Here is a 25,594-nt window from a genome sequence, read left to right as displayed (position 1 = left end):
CTAGTAGAACCACTTCATCAGGAAGTATTTTCCAATACCCCACTCATGATGCTATCTTTCCAATGACTCCTTACTTCCAATTATTTGTTCTCTTGAATCATGCTAAACAATTCCTTACCTTCTTGATTTTCACACCTTCAAATTTGAGTAGATATTTATTATGTCCCCTGTTAGTCATCATTTAACTAAGCTATAAATATTTAATTTTTTAATGCTCCCTCATCAATCAACTCCTTAAGCCAGAAATAGAAATGGATTCAAGTCCTGGGTTTGAATCTAACTACTTGTGTGACTCCTGATAAACCACTTGAGAACTCAGTTTCCTTATCTGTAGAATGAGAGAGCAGTACTAGATTATCTCAGAGAGGGCAGGAAAAGATTATCTCTAGATTACAACAAACTCTAAATCTTGTAATATTTTGATACCTTAGCTGGTAAAAAGTCTGACAGCCTGCTTAGGGTAAAACAGTCAGGAAGAAGCAAAAAGTAAAGAAGGAATCTGGAGGGTGGATGCCAAGATTGAGTATGGAGCTTGCACAAGGATAAGAAAGAATAGTATAGAGGGTGTAGAAACAAACTCTGTATTCTGCCCAGATTTATTTTGGAGCAGCCATAGTACTAAAAAGTTTTATTATAAAACTGTTTTGTCTCTCCAGTAACTTCAAGATGATGATAATGCTTGGCCTTAGTTCTCTAAGATGACCATAACATCAGGGAATTGATGTCATGACAAGTACGTGAATTGAATTTGAGTGAGGGGTGCTGTGCTAAGTCACCAGTCTCCTCCAGAGTCATCTGGGTTCAGTGGAAGAAATGAATCAGGAGGACTGGAGATAGCCCTGGCATTGAGACAATCAGGATTAAGCAACTTGCCTGAATTCATACAGCTAAGAAGGTTGAGTCCAGATTTGAATTCAAGATCTTCTGACTCCAGGACTAGTGCTCTATCCACTGCATCACCCTAACTACATGCTCTGAAAGAGTATCAAGTCAGAATATCACATTAGAAGGTGATGTTTGATGCAATATGATGATGCTAATCCAATTTCTTCCACAGCATATTTGTCTATAATGATACAATAACAGATGAAAGCACTGTATCCCATGATGGTGTTCAAATTTAGACATTTCTATCATGTGATCTTATTCTGTCTGGTCAAGAATAGAAATGTCTAAATTTGAACATGATTGATCTAGTCTTGACTGATTTTTTTATTAAAAATAATTTTTATTGATATGCTTTGCTTTTACATAGCCCAAATTTTGACTAGCATTCCTCTATCTCCTTTCTCCCCAAAAGTCATTTCAAATAACAAAGAACTTTTTAAAGAAAAAAAGAGGAAAAGCGGGGGGGGGAATCAACAAAACAGGACCATATATTAAAAATACAAGTAATGTTCCACATCCACATTTTTGCAAAACAATGGAAGGAGAGGTTCTCTCATATTAATTTTTCGGGGCCATTCTTGCTCTTTGTCAGTCAGTCAATAAACATTTATAAAGCATTGTATCAAGTGCTGAGGATACAAAGAGATGAAAAAAACAAAGAGAAGCTCTAGAGGAGCTCAGATTAGAATAGGGGAAATGACATGCAAACTATTTACAAATAAATTATACAAGAGAAATTGAGAATAATCAACAAGAGAGAAGGCAGTAGAATTAAGAGGGAATATCTGTAGAATGGGGGATTTTTGGCTGGGACCTCGAAGGAAGTCAGGGAAGCCAGGAGGATGAGATGAGGGGGGTAGCATTCCAGGGATGTGGGCAGTCTGCAAAAGTGCTCCTTTGGAGATGGACTGTCATGGGGAAGGAACAACTTGGAGGCCACTGATACTGGACTGCAGAGTAGGGGTAAGGTATAAGAAAGCTGGAAAAATAAAGGAAGCAAGTTGTGAAGGACTTTGAATGCCAAATAGGATTTTATATTTGATCCTGGGAGCCAGTGGAGTTTATTGTGTGGGGTAGGGATGTATGTGACATGATCTACAATGCAGTGTTCTCCTTCTATTGTTTTGTGATAATTTTTTTCTTCCATTTTTATTGACCCAGTCATTGTGTATATTGTTCTCTTGGTTTATTAATTGTATTTTGCATCAGTTCATATGCTTCTTTTTACTCATCATATTCATAAATTTTAATAGTAGTGTAATATTCTATTTTATTCATGTACCACAATTTGTTTAGCCATTCCCTAATTGAATCTCATTTACTAGACTTAATTTACTTGCCCAAGGTCACACAATTATTAAGTGTCAAGTGTCCAAGATCACATTTGAACTCATGTCCTCCTAACTCCAGTTGTACTTTAGTACTTGTGGAAGACAAGGAATAATTTCATCTTTCAATTATAATGATATTGAAATTTAGTTCTGAATTGTTTAATCTTCCTTCTCCTTCTTGTTGTTATTTTGGTGCTATTCTTTATTGATATTTTGATTCCCATTCTTATTGTAGAACATTTTTAGCTTTTAGGAACTTTAAATTTCTTAGAGATTCAAAACATTTTCTAAGGTAGTTCCTTTTTTTTTTTCTCAAATGGAGCCAAATAAAAACATTCTACTTGTCTAATTAACTGCTTTATATTTTTCTGGATTTCCTTTGTTTCTGTGAAAACTCTCCTTCCATCTTTTACAGATGTTCATTTCTCAATATTAATATTTTTAAATTGGCTTTGGATCTTTAACTCTCTGCATCACCCCCAGAGTCAAACAACTGTCTTTGGCAAGGAAAACATATATGGAATCGTGGTGGATTTCAAAGGGGCTGACTAAAAGGTAAAATGATGCAGTGAGTAATGGTACTGTTTAAGGCCATCACTGTGGACTGAAATCATTGTGGCAGGCTCCTTCCTGTCTAGGCTATCTCCCTGAACAGTCAGTAGTGTGTCTTTCAGTTGACAGGTAGGCTGATTCCCCTTCATGTTATCAAGGAGGCTAGATGTTGGCTGGGGATTTAAAGTAAGATGAACAAGGATTTAAGCACTTGAATACTTCTGATTTTCCCCTCTGATTTGAGGAACATATTCTTTTGGGTATATATAAAAGAAGCATTTTTTGTGCTTTGTAGTTAAGTATGAGTTGAGTGGAAAGAGCTGGATCTGGGTTCAGTGGATTGGTCTTCACATCCTGTGTTGGCCACTTACTATTCATGTAATTTTGGACAAATTACTTTACCCTGCCTCAATTTCCTTATTTATAAAATGAGGAGGTTGAACTAGTTGACTTCTAAGGTCTCTTACTGTTCTGAATCTATGATCTCATGACTCTTCACATCAGTCAAATTCAGAAATGAGGACAGTCATTAAGTACTTAATGATATTTAAGATGCTGATGATAACAGGATATAAAGAAATAGAGCCTCTAATTTCAAGGAATTTTCAACCTAATAGGCTGAGAGTAGGTATAAGTATGGTGACAGGATTAAGATATACAAATAAACAACTCTATTACAAAGCAGAAGGTGGAAAGCTGGGGGAAAAAGTTCAGGCAAAATATTATGTTTTATAAGAGGGCACATGGGTACCTGGTATAGGTATAAATTATGGGAGTGCTGCTTCTTCCCTGCTTTGATTTTCAGGTTTCTCTACCTTGTGTCTACATCATTATTTGCAAACTCTACTTCTAAGGATTTTGGATTTTGGTATCTAAGAGAAACATTTAACTATTCTAAAAAAAGGATAGTAAAATATTCTTTAAAAAAAGGGTAGAGAATGTTGGTGGAACTTTTGCTGCCCTTACTGCCAGATCTTCTCAGCTAGCAGAATGGATATTTGAGTATTCTTCCACATTTCATTTTATGCTATAAGTTGACATCTAATTTTTCCATTGTATCACTGGGCTGGGGAAGGAAATGGCAAACCATTCTAGTATCTTTGTCCAAAAAACTCAACCAAGCAAACAAACAAAAACAAACCCAAATGGGGTGAGAAGAGTCCAATAGGATTGAAAAGACTGAACAACAAAAAAAATGACTGAACCAAGAAGGTGTTAGTTCATCAAAGGGACTCTCTCTTCCTTCTTTTCTCTTCTTCCATCTTCGATTCAATTGGATAATTATTGATTAAATACCAGTTCTATGTAAGACAGTGTTTTGTATGGAAGGGGTTATCAAAAAATGATCAAGGCAGTATTACATAATGGATAGAGAGCTTGACTCCAAGTCAAGAAGGTCTTGATTCAAATTCTAGTCCTGATGCTAGTTAGCTATATGACTCAGGGCAAATCATTTTTCTGTGCCTAAGTTTCCCTGTATTCAAGACAAGGAAGTTGGTTTTAATGGCTATGAAGTTGTGATTAAATTTTCAAATATATAATCATATGATGTTGTAAGAGGAAGATGGAGAAAGTTCAAATCTGTCCTTCCAAGTGGGTTATACAAAGTATGTGTAGATATTCTCTACTTTTTTCCTAATTTATCAGATGGAAGCTTAGATGGATTCTACTTCCAACTACATGTGATGGCTACCACTGAATAGCAAGAAGTTCACTAAATGGCTGCCCAACCAGAGCTCAGTGGGCAACTGCCGTCCATTACTCCTTTCCTTCCTGATAGCAAGAAAGGCAGGGATAATTTGGATTGTCTCTGAGAATTGGGTCCCTTTCCAGTCTTTGACTGTTTGGGCCACCTTGGACTTTTTATGCTTGTTCTGTTCTGATATTGTGTATGAATATCCCAGGAAGGATGTGTCCAAGAACAGACAGTTTGATAGACATAGGTGGAGCTGATTGGTAGTAGTAGCAGTGGCTAACGGCAGGGGAAATATCTATCAGGAGGAGAAAAGAACTATCAGGACAGGTAGGTCAGGAGGAAGGGAAACTTCAAGGACTGTGACCCTTCATGGTGAAGAGAAGTAATAGCTATGAATTCAAGATCCCCAGATTTGAGCAGAGTCACATCTAATAGGAACTATGTGAAGATTATAAAGACAATTAAGATTTCCAGTGCTAGGAACTACATATTATGATGCCATCCTCTATAGACCACTCAAACCAATCAGACTTTCTTTGTGACCTGAAAGGTAGCCATAGGAGAGGTAGGAGAGGTAGGAGAGGTAGGAGAGGTAGGAGAGGTAGGAGAGGTAGGAGAAGTAGATTACCACTTTTTTATATCTACTGAGTTTCATCATAGTAGCCATTGAGGAAACTTTTCTTCAATACACATAGCCAGAAGCAGACTCCTCCCAAATCTATTTTGGTTGATTGGAAATGGGTAGAATTAAATATCTGCATATACTCTTTCCAACCCATTAGGACAGACAAATCCGAGTGTGCACCATGCTAGTTATAACAACAGCAATAAAATAAATTATTTGACTTCATGGAACTTGCAGCCTATTTAAGCCAAGTATAAAAATAAGTAAATATGAAACTGAATATAAAGTTACATCAAAAGAGATGCAACTGCAGGAGGGTGGGGATGGGAGGTAGGAGTAGGGGAGAATTCAGAGAGGGGACTAATTCTTTAACTCATTCCCTAATTTACCTTTTAACAATGGCCATTCTCTCCTACTTCCCCATTTGGTGATCTAAACATAGTCTGAATATGATTCTTTGGAAATTCTCATTTACCCAGGTTGTTTTTCAGGGCCAGAGCTATACCCTTCCCCTCCTTTCTTCTACCTCCTTATCTTTTTTGACACTGCTCATATACAAGAATTGGGTGAAATGGCTTCTGGAAAAAGGAATGGTGGAATGGAATAGACTAAGTGGAATAGAATAAGCAGCCATGGGGATGTATGTTAGTTGGCTCATAATTAGACTTGTGATATCAAGTAAAGGTATATGACAGATATTGAGGCCTGAGCAAGTGGTGAAAATCTCTATGATGTATTCAAATAACCTTTTAAGTCTGCTATTATTTAAAACCAGAAGCATAATTTCTAATTCAGTAGAGTCAAAACTGTATCTAAGAGTTAATATTCTTATGAGGTTAAATGTTCTGGAGGGAGACTAGTATTCTGATGCTGGCAACCTCGAAATGACCTTGTTCTTGCTCCTTACCCAACTCAATCATAATGAGATTATGGCCTTAAAGATACATGATAATCTTGACTCAGAACTGGGGATAATGGGAGATAAGAATGGATCAGTTTTGCCCAAGGAATGGGATATATAAATTTACAGGCAAGTTCTAATTTCTATGGAAAAGAAAAACAAAAAAGAATAAAGAATCTCTTCCTGACTGGTGCTGTTCACTGTGGAAGAAAGTCAAGTCCCTTTTCTACATTGACCAGATATAGAAATAGTAATTAGCAGTCTGAAGAGACCTATTTGTTAGGAAACCAGATCCAAAACAGTTTGGGGCAAAGATTTTAAAACTTCATGAGATGAGAAAACAGGTTGTCCAGAGGATGCCCTTAGTCCTTGCCCATGCTCAATCTAATCAGTCATATTAGACAATGCTATATTGTAGTCATGGCCAGCTGAAGTCAATAAGAGGCCTTGTATAGGATGTTTAATGCCCCTGATTCACCTCTTCTGTGGTTCACTGCTTAAAGATGTTGTGGAGGGGAGTCTTAGGTTGAGCTAGAAGACTTCTGAGATGCTTTCCAATGCTGAGATTCTGAGATTCTGAGAAGCAGGGACTTTACATTCAAAAGGGCTTACCACAAGGAAGATAGCCCACTCCCTTTTCTCAGCACCTATCTTCTTTACCCCCTTTTTCAGGAATTGAATTTTTCTCTCTCTGGCTCTAATCTTAAGGAATGTCTCATTGTTCTGTCTAAACTGGACAAATACATTTATAACATATATTCTTTTTTTCTAGTAAATATGTGCAGTCTTCTAGATCAGAGAAATAGTGAAAAGTCAGGGAAGTGTTTTGGAAGAATAGTGCATATTTGTCAGGATGGAATATGCCTTCAACAAAAAACAGCTCGGCTCAAGTCAAGGACTGACTGAGGTTAGGGCCAGGGCGGTTTCTGATTTCATCTGCCCATTAGAGAGGGGATAGAGATGCACTACCATCACATATTTATCATTTTCAATGGAAACTATGTGGGCAGTTTCCATTATGCCAGGCCAAATTTAGACGAATGAAAAGGTCGACTAAGTAATTATTGATTTTATATGTGCACATAAATTAGAGCATGGAGCCCTTTAGTCACTGCTAAAAATAAGTCTTCTATGGATCTGGGTGAAGAGGCAGAGGGCCTATGGAAGGAGGAGAAGGCTATGGATCATTGGCAAACTTATATATTGGAATAACTGTTTCCTCATGGCTGCTGTACTAGTTCAAAGCTTATATTAAAATTCAACAAATGGAGTGTTTTGGATCACTGTGGGTGGATGGAGAAAGCCAAATTGGAGTCATTCCTCCTTTCAACAACAAACTTCTTTTGAGCAGTTGTGACTTATGATTATCATTCTGAGGAGTGCTCCTCTAAAGATTTGGGGATCAGTGAGAGAGCCTGGGCCTGTGATTTTATTAGTATAGGGTACTCCCAGGTGAGGAAACTCTGTCTACTAATGCAGATTGGCACCTTCTCTCCAACCCTCCAAGTTTATTAATCACAGGTTCAGTCCCTATCCCTCAAAATATGAGTTTTCTTTTAATTATGCAGCTCTTTAGCAAGTCATGCATGCATCTTAGGGAGTGAATTTGCCATCAGTTCTCGGAAGCATAGAATTTATTCACACATGGTGGGGGTAATTTGCAAAGGCTAAAACCAGGAAAACATATCCTTCTTTTCTGAAATATGTAGTACTTGGATTTGAGAGAGAAATTCCAAGAATCTCATAATCAAATCATCCAAGGCTGTTAATTGAAGTAGATGATTATTAAGCACTTACAGCACTCTTGAATGTCTAAGTACAAGAAAGTTATGAACTGCCATTAATTTCTCATGTCTCATGGAATTACATGAGGGGAAGGCATAGAACAATAAGAGAAAAGAAATGTTTTTAATTGATCATATTCTACATGGGATGCTGGCCCCAGAAAGTCAAGGCTGCTGACTCTTGTGCATCATAAAGACATTTTCTCACCTTCAAAGATAGATCAAGGCAAAATCAAGCAGTAGCTCGTTTGGGGATTATTAATATCTGCAATGGTTCAAAGTCTTTGGATTTTGTGTTCTTTAAATCTCAATTTACCATTTAGACTTTCCTCATGAGAGGTCAGTGTTTATTGCAACTTTTTTGAAATGAATTTGCCAGTTGTCCATGGAATTATGGGGAAGATGTAGAGGTGGAAGGGAATTTGGAGATCATCTGCTTCAATCCCTTCACTTTCCAACAATTAAGAAAAACATTTTTTTGACTGGGGGCAACTAGGATAAAAGTCCCCAAACTCCATCCAACCCTTTTCAGTCCTGTTCATGGGTCAATCTGCAAAAGCAGCCAAAGGTATTATGGGAGTTGAAAATAAACTCCTTGTCTCAACTGCACCCAGATCTCTTGCCTTTTTCTAATGGTTGTCCCCAAGATGAACCAGATTAGCACCCCAAGGATCTGGTAGGACTTAAAAGAATTTTGATCATTACTCAGTTTGGATCAAGAGGGCCTTCCACAAGCAACATGGGAAATAGTAATTCCAAATCCAGAATTTAAAATGCCTAACATTTCTCTGGCTAGCTATCTGGGGATGACTGGCTGGAGTTCTCATCACCAAATTGCTAAAGATAGTTCTTGGAGCTATAAGCTAAAGAACTGGCAGGACCTTCTCCCTCTGGAGAAGAAGCCACATAAAAGCTGGTATGAGTAGAAAACTGAGGCAGTTCAACCAAGAATCCAAATTTCAGATGAAGAATTGTAGATGGCAGCAAAGAGCGATAGCTCAGCAAAGAAGACCCATCACAAATGAGGAAAAGAAGAGGGCGGCATTGGGTCAGTGGAGATGCCCAGCAGATAGGAGTACAGAGCCATGTGATATCAGTGGCTCTGCAGTGTTGAAGGAATTAGTTGCTAACTATGTTCCTCCATGCATATTTCTTGGCTGCACATGCTTCCTGATAGTATCTCTTCTCCACTCTTGTACTTTGGTCACATATATTCCCTGTATCACTGGAGTGATTCATGGGAGAGTATACCTATGTGTAACTGAGAGGGTATCTTCATTACAATTCTTATAATTTATTTAGCTATACTATTTGAATAATTGTCTTTTGCATTACACCAATGTGTTCTTTTGTTGGTATAGTGAAAGAAAACACATTGCTGGGGACTCATGAGTCTTCAGTACCTTCTTAGACAGTTGCTCAAATCTGGTATCATTTTCTTGGGTGCTATACTACAGTTAAGTATATTGATGTCCAGAGAGATAATAACTTCAACTGATAACCTTCTGCTTTGTCAAATAGACTTTATCAGTTCTTCAAGCAAAAAGAAAATGAAATTGAGAATTTTAAAAAAAACAACTGGATTTACCAACTCGTGGCTAGTGTGTAACATGAAGACATTCTCTCACCTTCAAGGACAGATATAGTTTAAACTAGGACAGATACCTAGCCACAACTTATCTTCTTTTATATACCCTTTCACCACTTCTACATTTCATTTCTTCACTGCCTCTATCACTTTTTCCCTTTTATAGTGCCCTCAGAAGGAAAATGTGTGGTAAAACCAGCTTACACCAAGGCCTTAAGGACAACCATACTTTTTCACTTGATAGTCACAACTTTAGGTTATTGCTTGTGGAAATGAGGAGCTTCTATTTTCACCCTTCCATACTCTCCCCAACATAGCCCCTAGTATTTTCTGCTAACTACAGGTGTTGAGAGATATATGTGTCTTATGGGTTGGAGAAGATGAACTTTAAGTTCTCTTCCAACTCTGGGATCATCTGAAATGAACTCTTACTTTTACTAATGTTCTATAAATTTTATTAAACAAAACAGATTAGTATAGCAAGAGATGGCAAAATGCTTGTGTGTGTGTGTGTGTGTGTGTGTGTGTGTGTGTATGTGTGTGTGAGTGTATGTTTGTGCCTGCACCCTGGTAGGTAGTGGCATTTGAGTCCATGTTGTTGCCATGAATAATAAACTTTGGTAGTAAGGAGCTTAGTACTTTTATAACTAAAGGCGAATTGCTGTACCTCCCCAGAACTCAGTTTTATCATCTTTAAAATGAGAGAGCTGAGTACAATAGCCTTGGTAACACTACATCTAAGAGACTGGAATCTTTGAAGCAGATTGGAGGAATAGAATAGTTGGCTTAAATGAGAACACTTGTTGAGTAGGGGTCGGGGAAGGGGTTGCAGTTCACTGAGGGCTAAGGTATTGCTATAATGAATTCCCGAATTCCTGAGGACCAGCAACGCCAATATCATAAGCAAGAAATAATGACTATGGTAATCATAAAACAATAGATTTTTACATTTGGGAGAGATAAAGCTGGAAGGGACCTCTGAGGAGGGGGATATTGAAGCCAGGTTAAACTTCTTGGAAAAAAAGTGATTGTTAAATTTTTACTGTGAGCATTTACATTTTAGACAGAAATCAGCCATTGCTACAAATTGGGCTTGATTTTTGTTTTGTCAATTGCCTAGGAAAAATGATGGGGGAAATGTTAATAATGCAGATTAAGTTTAAAAGTGTGACATGGGTACATTTTTTCCCCCAGAGAGTCAACTCAGAGGACACCTGTGTGCTCATTATGTTCATCAAAGCAGGATCTGAATCAGAGGAATAACAGAGAATATAATTATCAGAGCAACACTGAACCACAAAAACTTGACAGGTAAAACAATAATTTTCTATTCTTCTAATAGACTTCTCATTTTTTCTTTTGATTTTTATTTCCAAATATGTTCTCAGTATTGGAAAACTAAGAATTTTTCTTTATAATTCTCTTAAATTGAACTATCATCCATATCCACATAACTTCCTTTGTACAATTTGTTTACATTTTCTCTTGTTAGATTGTAAGTTTTTTGAGGATAGGACTATCTTTTGCCCATTTTTGTATCTCCAGTACTTAGCACAGTGTCTGACATAGAGTAAACAATTCATAGATGTTTACTGATTTTTTTGACTGAGAACCACCAGCAACAGTCCTGTTCTCTAAGAATTTATCTTTGTTCCAAAACCTAATTTCATTACTCTCCTCCAGAATATTACTGTTTTTTCATACTTTGATATTTTAGTGAGGAATCTGACTCTTTTTATACTTAACTGTTTAAAAATATTGCACTATATTTTATTTGTTTTATTAAACTTTAAAAATATTGCATTATATATTTTTTGTTAAACATTTTTCTGATTACATTGAAAAACCATCCATTTCTTATCTTATTCCTTATCCTTATCAATTGAGGAAGCAAGCAACATAATATTAGTTATACATATAAAAACATGTAAAACATTTTCATATTAGTTTTATTTCCAAAAAAAGTAAGGAAATAAAGGAAGTGAGAAAATTTTACTTCAATTTGCACTTAGTTCATCAGTTCTCTCTCTGGAGGCAAATAACATTTTTTTTTAACATCATTAGGCCTTTGGAAATATCTTGGATCATTATATTGATCAGAGTAACCAAGTCACTCATAACTGATCATCATTAACACATTACTATTATTGTTCATGATGATTCCCTGATTGTTCTTCTCATTTCCCTCTACCTTAGTACATGTAAATCTTCCCAGGTTTTTCTGAATTTCTTAGAAAATAATAATACTGGGGTGGCTAGGTGGCGCAGTGGATAGAGCACCGGCCCTGGAATCAGGAGTACCTGAGTTCAAATCCAGCCTAAGACACTTAATATTGCCTAGCTGTGTGATCTTGGGCAAGTCCCTTAACCCCATTGCCCTGCAAAAAAAAATAACAATACTCCTTCACAGACATATGCTAAAACTTAAACAATTCCTCAATTGATAATATCTTTATTTTCAATTCTTTGACAATGCAAAAGAGAGCTGCTAAAAATAGTTGTGTTACACAGAGGTTGTTTTCCTTTTCTTTGATCTTTTCTGTAGTATAGAACAAGTAGTGGTATTGTTAGGTCAAAGGGTATGCATTTGGGCATAATTCCAAATTGTTCCCCAGAATGGTTGGATCAATTCACTACTGCATCCACAATTCATTAATGCATATATTTTCTCTCATCTTTTACAGGATTTGTCATTTCTGAAGGTGTAAGGTGTTACCTCAGAGTTGTTTTTATTTGCATTTCTCTAATCAATTGTGATTTGGGGTATTTTTTTTCATATGCCTATAGATAGCTTTGATTTCTTCTTCTGGAATATCCTTTTACCAGTTAACAATTGAGGAATAGCTCTTATTTTGTAAATTTGAAACAGTTCTATATTAAATATATATGAGAAATGAGACCTTTATCAGACAAGCTTGTTGTAATGATACTATTTTATTTTCTTTGGTATATTTTAGCAAAATGTAGTTTCATTGATTATCTTTTTATTAGATCTATTTTTGCTTTTCCTTTGTCTGGGATTATGATTGCTACCAGTCTTTATTCTTGAATTTCTGCTGGAGCATATTAGATTCCATTTCAGTCCTTTATTTTAGTCCTGTGTGTCTTCACACACACTTTCTTTTTTTTTTCTGAATTTTTTTTTAGTTTTTTGCAAGGCAAATGGGGTTAAGTGGCTCACCCAAGGCCACAAAGCTAGGTAATTATTAAGTGTCTAAGAGCAGATTTGAACCCAGGTACTTTTGACTCCAAGGCCGGTGCTTTATCCACTACGCCACCTAGCCGCCCCTCACATATACTTTCAATTGTATCTGGTGGGATTCTGGTTTCTAATCCATTCTACTATTCATTTTCAGTTCCATCCTGTTATCTTCTATTTCTTTAAGCATTACGTTCCTTAATCTACCCTTCCTTTTATTTTATCTCCCTCTCTTGTTAGCTTTTTGTTGCCAATCATAAAGACTAGCATTTGAGATAATAATAGAGGCTAGGAATACATGTTAGATATTTTCATGACCACTGCATCTCTGTTGGATAGATGGAATCCTGAAGTTACTCAACTATGGGTTAATCATAAATTTGTGTTCTCTAATGTCAGTTGGAACAGTTTCATTCCATCCTTCTCTTCATTTATGAACTCATCATATCGTCCAGTTTCATTTCCAAACCTTCTCCTCCTTCTTTAAACCATTTATACTACTTACTCCCCATCTCCTATCAGCAGAGTACATCTACTCATATTTCTTGGAGAAAACTGAGATTATGAGTCATGAATCTTCTTCTCAGTTCTTTACTTCAAATTCCTTTATCACACTTCATTCTTTCCTCCTTTATTATAATCTGAGGAGGATGTGTAATCTTTTACCAAGAACAGTTCTTTTACTTGTGCCTTCTTCAGAATTTATCCTTCTTTATCTCTTTGCTATATTTGGTACTGTTGACACCCCATAGCCATCTATCTGGATATTCCCTCAACTTCTTCCCCCCAACATTTTCATAAAGCTTATCTGTTTTAGTTACTCTATTTGATGCCTTTTTATTAATCTCTATTGCTAAACCATCATCCATGTCCTAAGGCTTACATGTTGAGTATAGCCAAGGGCTCTGTCTGCAGACCTCACCTCTTATAACATTGTTACAATAATTTTATCAGTTATGATTTATTATTATCTCTATGAAGGTGAGTCATATTTACATATTTATTCTTATTCTTTCTTATAAACCATAATTCCAGAGTACCAAACCTATTTGGTGCTCCATAAGCATTTCAAGCTCAATATTACCAAGATAGAATTCATCTCTTTTCCTTTCTTAAACTCATCTCTCCTCCATAGTATCCATTTCCATTGTGGTCACCACCATCCTTCTAAAGACACAAGTCTGCAGCTTCATGGTCATCTTCAATTCTTCTCTTATCTTCTCGGACCCATTTCTAATTATTTGATAAGGCTTATCAATTATGCTTTTACAACATTGCTTACATTTTTCGATTTTCCTGTCTCATGGCCATTTCTCTAGTTTAGGAAGTCATCTCTCACTTGAAATCTTGTTATAGATTGATCTTCTTGCTTCCAATTCTCCCCCTCTCTAGTCTACCTTCCACAAAGCTGTCAAGCATATTCTTAAAAAGGGGGGGGTTCTAATCTTTTTATTCCTCTGCTCAGGATAAAATAAAACTTCTTTGTTTGGCATTTAAGTTCTTTATATTTGGCCAAAACCTATATCTCCAAATTGATTTTATATTGCTCCCTTATACACACAGACTAGCCTATTTGTACATCTCCTGCATTCATTCTTATGCATTATGTTGACCTTCCATGCTTCTTGAGAAATTGAATGGATTTTTAATGAAATAGAGGCATTCTGAGCCTTCCTAATGAAATAAAGAACTAAGTAGAAATTTTGAACTACAAACCTGATAGGCAAAAGAAACAGAAAATCTTTACTTTTGAGCAATTGTAAGGGATTAAAAAAGACAAAATGTTTATACCCTAATAAAAGTAGCAAGTGTCCCCTGAGAATTCTAATGTTTTCAATGGTTATTGAGGGAGTTAAACAATGGAGTGACATTTGGTCATTTCATTTTATTCTTTTTTTGTTGAATTTAAGAGAACAATGAAAAGGGAAGGAAAATAAATTACAATTGGTTAATAAAGATGGTGGAAGCTGGTGAAATTTATTTAATCTGGGTGTGTGAGAAAAATACTAAACAAGCACACAAGAAGAAGTGGTTGGGCAGGCATCATATGAACTTCACTTTTAGCTAAAATGGATAAAAGTTGTTCACATTCAAATTAAAATAAAGAGTTTGATCTAGAAATACACTCAGTACACCAGGGAAACAAGGAGAATAGGGAGAGGGCATAGTAAGAGGGAGAACAGATTCAAGGATTAATTATAAACAAACAAATCAAAAAACTCTCCAATTTCCAAGGATCCATTTTGAAGGAGAATTTAAAGGAGAGAGGAAAGAATAAAAACTTGTAATTGGGGTCTGAGGCAGGGGAAGAAAAAAAAGGGGCAGAATTAGATCACATCAATTACTAATCAATGTTGATCACATTCCTTATCTTTCCCAACCTTTTATAAAGGGAAGGTCAGAAGGGAGACATAGAAAATTATAAGAGGTTAGAATGGAGGGAAACGTAAGATTAATAATCATAATCATGAAACACAAATGTGATAAAATCATTGATAAATTATAAGATAGCAGAGTATGAGAAAGCAGACTATAGTAATATATGCAAAAATTAATTTTAACATATGCATATATATATTAAACAAAAAACACATTTGAAACATGAAGGTTCATCCAGAATTGAAAAAAGGAACTGTAGCAAAATCCATTATGTTTAAAATGAAAGAAAAAAGGAAGGGTAACAATTATGATCTCAGACAAAGTAACAGCAAAAATAAAAAAATAAGAGAAATAAATAAGGAAAATACATAAATACATTATGCTCATTAGGCATTAACCCACATCTCACACCCCACATCAAAATAAAGTCAAAATGGGTAGAGGATTTACACATAAAGGGTAATACCATAGACCAATTAAGAGAACAAGAAATATCTGTTGGCTATATGGTGAGATGAAAAATTTATGACTAAACAAGAAATAGAGGACATTATATATTGCAAAAAGGATAATTTTTGATTATATAAGTTAAAAAGTTTTGTACTAGTAAAACCAATACAGCCAAGGATTAGAAGACTGGCAGAACACAGAAATAATTTTCACAGCTAATATTTCTGATAAAGGACACATTTCTAAAACACACACACATATTTATTTATAAAACTGAATCAAATATATAAGATCATGCCATTCCCCAATTAAATGGTCAAAGACTATGAAAAGGCAGTTTTCATATGAAAAAATTAAAGCTTTTTTATAAACATATGAAAAATGCTCCAAATCATTATTGATTAGAGAAATAAAGAACTATGAGCTACACCTTATGCCTATCAGATTGGCTAAGATTATAAAAAAATAAAAACGATCAATTTTAGAAAGAACGTAGAAAAATTTGGTCAATAATGAACTGTTGGTGGAGTTATGAACTGATCCAGTCATTCTGGAGAACAATGTAGAACTATGCCCAAAGACCAATAAAACTGATCATAGCCTTTGATCCAACAATATCAATATTAGTTCTATATTCCAAAGAAAGTCTCACATGTTCAAAATATTTATAGTACATATCATAATGGCAAAAAGTGGAAATTGAGGGGGTACCCATCAACTGGAGAATGGTTAAACAAATTATGATATAAGAATGATAATGGGTACTATTGTTCTGTAAGAAATCACGAGCAGTTAGACTTTAGAGAAGGATGGGATGGGGGGGGAAATGTATAACTCCAAATCTTACCAAAAAATGAATGTTGAAAACTATCTTTGCATGTACCTGGAAAAATACATAAATAAATTTATGTAATAAAAAGTTTCAAAAATGCTACTGAAGAAATAATTAAAATTAATTGGAAATCGAACACCTAAATCCTAAGGAATTGGTGGTTCAAAAATATATATCAAAGAAATAAGACAATTTCATCAAATAAAATTGGAACCATGAGACAAATATTAAACCTTTTGGAATGTAGTCAAAGTATTCATTAGAGAAAAAAGTATGTCTCCAAATACTTTCATCACCAAAAGAGAGAAATATCAGATCAATGAATTAGGCATGCAACTAAAAAAAACGAACAAGCTTGAAAAAAAAATAATTCCTTATACAAAATAACAATATGGAAATTCTGAATTGAATTAATAAATAAAATCAGAGCATTTTTGAAGATAATCATTAACTAGTCTGATTTTTAAAAATTACAGAAGAAAATCAAATTTTCAGGATGAAAAATAATTCATAAAAAATGAAAAATAAAAAAGGCAATTTTAAATAGCATTTTTTCTATTTTGTGCCAAAAAAGAAAAATTAAACGAGGCAGAAAAATATTTTTAAGTACCAAGAGTATCCAGAAAAGAAATGGAGATCTTAAGTAAGCCAATCTCAGAAAGTATAATTGAACAACCCATAAATGAAATCTCAAAGGAAAAAAAAAGGGGGAGTCAAATAGACTCAAAAGCATATTAGAGCAGGTGTTCAAAGAGCAAATAATTCCAATATTACACAAACTGCAAAAATAGGAAAAAAAGGACTTCTATGAAATGCTTTCTATGATATCTTATAAATATATTCTTGATACATGAGCCAAGCAGAGAAAAAATAAAGGAACCTGTAGTACAATATCCTTGATGAATGCTAATACAGAATACAAAAGTATTAGCAAAGTGGCTGTAGTAATGTATAAAAAGGGATTATGCAGTATGACCAGGTTACAGTTATACTAGGAATGCAAGGTTGATTGAATAATAGGAAAAAATAATCATAGCATAGGCTAATAACTTTGTTACAGATGATAGATATAGGAAAAAATCATTTTAATAAGATCCAACATCTGTTTCTGTTAAAAAACTTTAATAAGCATAGAATAAATTGACCATTCCTTAGTATGGTAAATTTTATCTATTGAAACCAAGAGGTAGCATCATTTCTAATGGAGTTGAACTGAAGGACTATCCAATAAGATCAGGATTAAAGCAGTGATGCCCATTATCATTACCACTAATTCATGTGGGACTATAAATTCAGGTAATAGCAATAAGAAAAGAAAAAATATATATATATGAAACAAAAGAACTTAAAACTTAGGAAACATCCATCAATTTGGGAATATCTGATCAAATTATGGCACATGAGTACAGAATACTGTTGTTACTTAAGATAGGGAAAGGGGGATGATTATTAAAATTGAGAAGACTTGTAAGTAAGTACTGACTCCAAATGAAGTTAATTGAACTTTTAAAAATGTATACAATAACAACAATATTGTAAAGAATTATAAATTATTTTTTGTAAATTTTGAAAACAATAATGTAAAATATTTTTGAAACTTTCAAGAATTCTGATCAATGCAATGATGATAGAACTGATGTTAAAATAAGCTATTATCACCTGAGAGAGAGGCTATGGTCTCCAAATTTAAAAAAAATACACTTCTGAATATGACCAATGTATGTATGTGTGTGTGTATGTGTATATATATATATATATATATATATATATATATATATATATATATATATATATGTTTTGCTTGACTAGACTTATTTATTACAAGACTTGTGCTTTTCTGTTTTTAATTGTGGGAGGGTACGATTTGAGGAGAGAATGGTAATAAGAGAATAGCAAAAAAGGAAAAGAAAGAAGAGGTTCATTAAAGCAGGTTAAAAGAAAAAGAAAATTTACAAAAGAGAATAAAAGAAAGTTTAGAAAGAAACACAGCAAACAAGCAGGATAACTTTGAAAGTAGCATGTTTAATTTGATAAATATTTTAAAATAGGCAAGCTATATATAAGATTCATTTTTCATATGTAGTTTCTTCTTTTCTTTCTTGTATGTGGAAAACTATTATTTTGTACAAAATTAAATGAAACAATTAAAATTGAATCATTAATACCTCAGAGAACAAATAACTGCTTCCTTCTCAGAAAGTCCAAATATTTAATCATATACTTATTCACAATCTCCTTCTCTGATAATTTTCTTCTTCATCTAATTTCCTGGTGCAAGTGAGAATTAAATTCTGCCTGTTGGGGTTCTTATTCTTTTTTTTTTATTTTTTTGCTTTTACACTGAAGCTTTTCTTCCATTATTTGATGAATACTTTATTGTCCTTGATAAACCTGAATTTAAAGAGACATTCTCCAAACATCTTTGCCTTCTCTTCTAGTAAGGAAACCAGCTTGTAACTTTAAGCATAGAAAAATAGTTACTTAACTATGCCACATATACTTTCAGGTAACTGGAAAATCCTCCTCCCTTTAAAGCTGCTGTTTATCTCTTAGCTGTTCAGGTGATGGTCTTTTCTCTCAAACCTACACCTGTTACAAACTTCCCAATTTTTTGTTGATGTCACCATCATTATTTCACTTTTTAACCTTTGCTGTATTTGACTATGTTGAATACCTTTTTCTCCTGGATATTGTTTCCTCTTTGACAGATTTCTTTTCTGGGCTCTTTCTACTTAGCTCTCTTCATCCTCAATCTCTTTTGCAGAATAACCATCTGTATCACAATCTCACCTGAATATGTTCTCTAAAACTGTTTTGAACTTGTTTCTTTCTTTATCCTTCTCTTGTTGACTTTATCAGCTCTGATAGGTTTAATTATCATTTCTATGCAGATGACATGCAGGTATATCTATCTCCAATCTCTTTCTGAGTTTCAGTATCACATCACCAACTTTCTATTGGATATTTTAAAATTAATTTCCCAAATATGTTTCAAACTCAGCATGTAAAAAAACAGAACTTATTACATTTCCCCTTAAACCCACCCCTTACAACTACAACTATAGAAAGCTTGGGAAAGAAAATAATCTGTTCTAAAGTTCTTTTCACTCTCAAAGGTTCACCATCAAATACAGATAGTTTGGAAATGACCTTGAAAAATATGCACCAAAAAAAAAAACCCATTGAAAAAGATGCACTGTACTACCAGAGCTCCTTTCCATCAGCTTGCAGCTGAAAACTCATTCCGTATATTGTTTCTCTCATTAGATAGTGTGCTCTTCAAAGGCAGGGACTGTCCCCACTTCTTCTCTTTGCATCCCCAGCACTTAGTACAGTGATTTGCAGAAGTACTTCAGAGGTAAGAGTTTTTAAGTCCCTAGCATGTCCTCTGCCCTAGGTCAAGGGCTTTATCATTATTATCTCATTTGTTCCTCACAACAATCAAGAAGGGTAGGTGCTGTTATGACTACCATGTCACAGCTGAGAAAATTCAGAGAGACAGAAATTAAGTGATTCACCCAAGATTACATAGCTAGGAAATATCTGAAACTGTATTTTAAGTTAGCTCTTCCTGGCTCCAGACCCAAATCCACTATATCACCTAGTATCCTTTCATATGTTGGCTTATTTTATATCTCCCTCAAAATGTAAATTCCTCAAGAAAAGTGATTATTTCAGGATTTATTTGTGTTTTTTATTTGTATCTGTATTTGTATTTATATAAGTACTTGGCATAGTGGCAAGCACAAAGTAGGTAATACCTACCATTAATAAATGACTATTGATTGGAAACTCTTCATATTTGCTGGAAGTAAAAGTCTTAATTCTGCAATGTTGTTGCTAACAGCTGTCCTGGAGAACTTCTGTGGTATATTCCTTGTAGAGATATGGAGTCCAGAGAAGGCATTTTTCTATTTACTTTGCTGGCAACTTGATAATGACACTGAATGTTCCCCCTATCTCACTAAACATAACTTGCCTTTTTAATGTTTTTGCTTTAATTCCCTTTCGATTTTACTCTTTTTACCCCTTCTTTCCTTCTCCTTCTATGTTTCCTCCTCATCCTCAAATCATTCTTATTCTGCTTCGAATTCTTCTCACATCTCTCTATTTGAATCTTTATTTTCCTTCAGCTTTTGCCTTTCTCTTCCTTTAACTTGTTTTCCTTCTTTTTCTCTTCATTTAACTTATTAGCTTCCCCCCTCTCTGAATTCAATCTCATGTTTTCTTCACCATTTTCCCAAATCTTCCAAACACCTTTTACAATTTCATAATTTCTCCTCTTTTATTCATCAATTTCTCTTATATGTTTGATTGGACACTCTGGTAAGGTTGTACCATATTCCTACTTATCTTTTCATTCATACAAAGACCTTTGAAGAGGACATAGAGTTATAGCTCATTTCTTATTCCCAGATGGAGAAACAGATTCATAGTGAAAGAACCTAAAATATCTAAAAATTATCAAACAAGTCTGCAATGCAACCAATGATTATGGAAACTGGGGAATCATTGGGATAGTTATTATGTTATCAATACTGTGCTCCACAGTTAAGAAATCATCTTGGGAGTTCCAAGAAATTATTTCAAGATGAATTTTTTTTAGTTAAGGTTTTATAATTACAATACATCTCTACTGCTTTTACTGAATTGGTAATTGATTAAAATGAAGCTGGGCCAAATGAAACATAAAATCCAAAGCACTGAGACAGGAATATTTGTACATTAAACACAAACTAAGAAACTACAAAGTCAATGGATTTGTTCTTAATTCAATTCTATTTAATATAGCAAATACTGATTAAATGACTACTACATTGTATAAAGAGACAACTGGCAATTAAATGATTTGGGTTTTGCTCTCAGAGAGTTTACAATCTAGGAGGATGGGGATGATGAAGCATATTAAATTTTTCAAAGATCTATGATTTTGGTCCTTCCTCTATTAAAATAGATTACAATCACTCTAAAGCTTAGTAGATGGTCTTTGAGAGCTAATGTTATTGAAAGATTGATAATATTGAGATTATGATTAATGAGTCTCTCCAACTAATCTAGATTAGTCCTCAGACCAGTGACATACAACACACAGGACCATTCCCTTGCCATTTCCATGTCCTTTGAAGGACTGTTGTTCCACTGGTATGATCTCTGAGAACACAATGTCAACTTCCTGATACAATAAGACATTGGTAAATGACAATAACAATATTATAATAATAATAATGAACATTTACATAGTGATTTAAGATTTACAGAATGTTTACAAAATATCTAATTTTTCAGATGAGGAAAGTGAGGCAAAGAGAGACCAAATTTCTTTCCCAGGGCCACACAGCTAGAAAGAATCTGAACTCTAGGTTCACCTAAAGGTTCTAGAAAACCTAACATTCTAGGTTGGCAGTTAGGTGGTATAGAGGAAAAATATCTGCCAACCTAGAACTTTAGGTGAGGATGTTCTATGGGTAGTCAGATTTTATATACAAATGATAATGATATAAGATTAAAATTTAGTATATAGGAGAGATCAAAAGTTCTATACAAATGTGGGAAATTCATCCTATCCTTTGGTTCAATCTGGCTTTTTGCAAGAGTTGAACTGGGCGTTGAAGAATGAGCAGTATTCCTACAGACTAGAATGAAAGTGATAAGCAGTGATATAGTATAGTGTGTAGAGCACTGAATCTAAAGATAGGAAGACCTGAGTTCTAATTTGACCTTAGGCATTGTGTGTCTGTGGGCAAGTCACTTAATCTCTATTTGCCCCAGTTTCTTCATTGGGAAAAAATACTGGCCACATTCAAGTGATGGCAACGGGTCCAATTTGACTGGATGAAAGAGGGAACTATGACTTGATTCTTCACAGATGTATTATGAACTAATCAGAACATGGGAAGATGGGTATAAATCTCCCCTTTCTTGCATTGTGGGGTGCAGTCAGAGATGCCCTATATCCATTATTTGCCCTAATTCCCTCCATTTTGTTCCCATCAGCTGCTGTGCAAGATCCCAAACTTCCCCTCTGCTGTTTTTGAAATCAGTTACTTAGAACAGATATAATCTAGCCTCCTCCTATAGCAGAAGTTGTTGAACAGGTTCTATTGGAATATTCTCCCCTAACCACCACCTCTAACATATCTATTCTTCCTACACAGATCTCCTCATAGCTATGTCACCACCCTTGGAGTATGGGCTTTATAATCTGGGACAAAGATGAGTAAAATCACTGTCTATTGTATTGGGGGGTGGAGATTGAAGTAGAGTGACTTGCACAATAGTATATATTGAAAATAAACAAATATATAGAATATATATTACACAGATATTACATTTATACATGCATACACATTGAGAATATATGTAAAAAAATTTTTATAGCTAGATGTCTTAGATTAAAAAATATGGGGGGGGGCAGCTAGGTGGCATAGTGGATAAAGCACCTGCCCTGAAGTCAGGAGTACCAAATCCAGTCTCAGACACTTAATAATTGCCTAGCTGTGTGGCCTTGGGCAAGCCACTTAACCCCATTTGCCTTGCAAAAACCTTAAAAAAAGTAATAAAATAAATATGGGGTTAGTTTGTCTAAGGTATTAGTTTGAATGCAATAAATTTGGAAAGGTAGAGTGGAGGACCTTGAATAATAGGTTAAGAAGGATAGCCTTTATTTAAAAGGTGTTCGGAGTACATTGGTAGCTCTTCGGTAAAGGGAAGACATAATCTAAAAAATGCACAAGAAAGTTAAATTTGGCAATGGTGTGAAGGGGGGACTGTAGAAATAAGAAACTGAGAATAACTTAAAATAATGAAAGATTCCAATCTCAGGAAATTTGCTCAAATTATTATAACATCTTTCTTTTTATTTGGCTTTGAAGAACCTATAACATGTTGGGATTTCTTCTCTTAGTCTTAAAGATCTAAAATCTTTAACTGAAAAAAAAGGTTGGATTTGATCCTGAGGTAGCAAAATCAGTCCCTAGTTTGAGCAAGGGATATTGAAAAATCTGCCTTTATTTTCACAACCAAAGACTGACAAGAATACTTGATGCTTTCTTTCTAACAACGTGGTTTCTTTCCTTTGATGAAGAGGTATCAAATGCTTTATGTAAATTCAAGGGCCTTGATAAAGGGTTGCAAAGCAGGGTTTTTTTGCTCTTCTCTCTGTTCACTGGTGGCACAGATCCTGAGTCTGAAATGAGAAGTCATTATTGGCTGCCAGGACATCTTTATATATTGTTCACAATCCCATTGCATCGTGTCACATCCGATATGGTGTAATGCAATGTGACTAATGTAATCAGATGTGAAGTGTACTCCAGCAACATGTCAAGTTGGAAAAATCTGTAAAGGGAAGAAAACACTCCTCTTTAAATCATGGTTGGGTTATTTTGCTCAGCCGGAGGGCTTCATTCTCTGAGCAAATACTCTTCTACCTTGACCTTCTAGCCAAGGGCATATGGCAAGAGGGCAAGCAGCTCCCAGAGGTGGTTACACAGGTCACATATGCTGGAGAAACATGAATTCATCCACACCTACCTTGCAGATCAACATTCCTCACCTCTTCCTGAACCTAAGGCACAAAAATCAGAATTTACTGAGACAGGTGTTTGAAAGTCTGATACCCCCCAAAAAAAGTCTGATACCAAGAAAATTAAAGGAACATCATCAATTTCACAAGAATTTAGAACTGAGCAGAGACCAATCTTTGCTATTATATAAACATTCACTTCAACAATTCAATAAGCATTTGTTAAATGCATGTATGTGAAGTCCTGTGGGTACTGAGGATACAAAGAGGAAAATGAAGCAGTTCTTATGTTCAAAACATTTACATGTGTTATATTTGACATTTGACATAAGAAGTACTTTTATCTAATATCTAAAGAAGAAATAATTCTTCATGTGCACCTTTGATCTAAGGATTTACATTTTCCTCCAGAAACCTGGTTATCATACATTTTTGAGCAGACTTATGCCTTCTCATCCCATCCCATATCCACTAGCAGATTTTCTCACAATCATTTCTTCCCTCTAATCTTTCACTTTGTCATTATTTTTAGGTTCCTTCTCTGCTGCCCAAATTTACCTTATCTTAAAACCCCTTAACTAGATTCAACCATGCCCTCAAACTGCCATCTTATATGTTCTCTTCTCTTTAATAGCTCAATTTCCAGAAAAAGCTATTGAATTAATTGCCTTTACTTCCTCTCCTTTATCTCTCTCTCTCTCTTTTTTTTTTTTTTAGTTTTTACAAGGCAATGGGGTTAAGTGGCTTGCCCAAGGCCACACAGCTAGGTAATCATTAAGTGTTGGAGACTGGATTTGAACTCAGGTACTCCTGACTCCAGGGCCAGTGCTCTATCTACTGTGCCACCTAGCTACCCCTACTTCCTCTCCTCTTAAGAGCATTTGTCATCCCTCTGCTATCTGGCTTCCAACCTCACCATTCAACTGAAGCTGCTCCTTTAAAAGTTAGTAGTGCTCTCGTACTTGCCAGATTTGATGGTCATTTCTCAATTCTTGTTCTTCTTGACCTTTTTGCTGCTTTTGGCAATATTGATCACTCTTTCCTCCTGTATACTCTGGCTGGATTTTCATTGCACTACCCCCCTCTTGATTTTCTCACTATCTGACCATCCCTTGGTCTCTTTCAGAGAGACCTGCTTCTTTTTTATAAGAAAGATATTATTTATTTTGAGTTTTACAATTTTTCCCCCTATTCTTGCTTCCCTCCACCCCACCCCCCACAGAAGGCAGTCTGTTAGTCTTTACTTTGTTTCCATGGTATACATTGATCTCAGTTGAATGTGATGAGAGAGAAATCATATCCTTAAGGAAGAAAAATAAAGTATAATAGATAGCAAAATTTCATAATAAAATAATGATTTTTCCCCTAAATTGAAGATAATAGTCTTTAGTCTTTGTTCAAACTCCACAAATGGTATTCTCCATTGCAGATAGCCCAGAATTGTCCCTGATTGTTGCTCTGATGGAATGAGCAAGTCCATCAAGGTTAATCATCACCCTTATGTTGCTGTTAGGGTGTACAATGTTTTTCTGGTTCTGATCATCTTGCTCAGCATCAGTTCATGAAAATCCTTCCAGGCTTCCCTGAATTCCCTTCCCTCCTTGTTTCTAATAGAACAATAGTGTGCCATAATGTCCATATACCACAGTTTGTTAAACCATTTCCCAGTTGGAGGACATTCACTTAATTTCCAATTCTTTGCCACCACAAACAGGGCTGCTATGAATATTTTTGTACAAGTGATATTTTTGCCCTTTTTCATAATCTCTTTAGGGTATAGACCCAGTAGTGGCATTTCTGGATCAAAGGGTATGCACATTTTTGTTACCCTTTGGGCATAATTC

At 35.0% G+C, this 25,594-nt stretch overlaps 1 long non-coding RNA gene across 1 annotated transcript in view; it reads left to right on the top strand.

The window, feature by feature from the left end:
• The window catches only part of LOC141500313 (uncharacterized), a 124,195-nt gene that overhangs the window by 31,162 nt on the left and 67,439 nt on the right, over window positions 1–25,594 (top strand). The window contains exon 2 of the long non-coding RNA XR_012471907.1: window positions 10,560–10,676. This is a non-coding gene — a long non-coding RNA (uncharacterized LOC141500313). The remainder of the gene's footprint in view (window positions 1–10,559; window positions 10,677–25,594) is intronic.

Source organism: Macrotis lagotis, chromosome X, assembly GCF_037893015.1.
Source record: "Macrotis lagotis isolate mMagLag1 chromosome X, bilby.v1.9.chrom.fasta, whole genome shotgun sequence".
NCBI classification, from domain to species: domain Eukaryota; kingdom Metazoa; phylum Chordata; class Mammalia; order Peramelemorphia; family Peramelidae; genus Macrotis; species Macrotis lagotis.
This window is presented reverse-complemented; position numbering and strand designations above follow the sequence as displayed.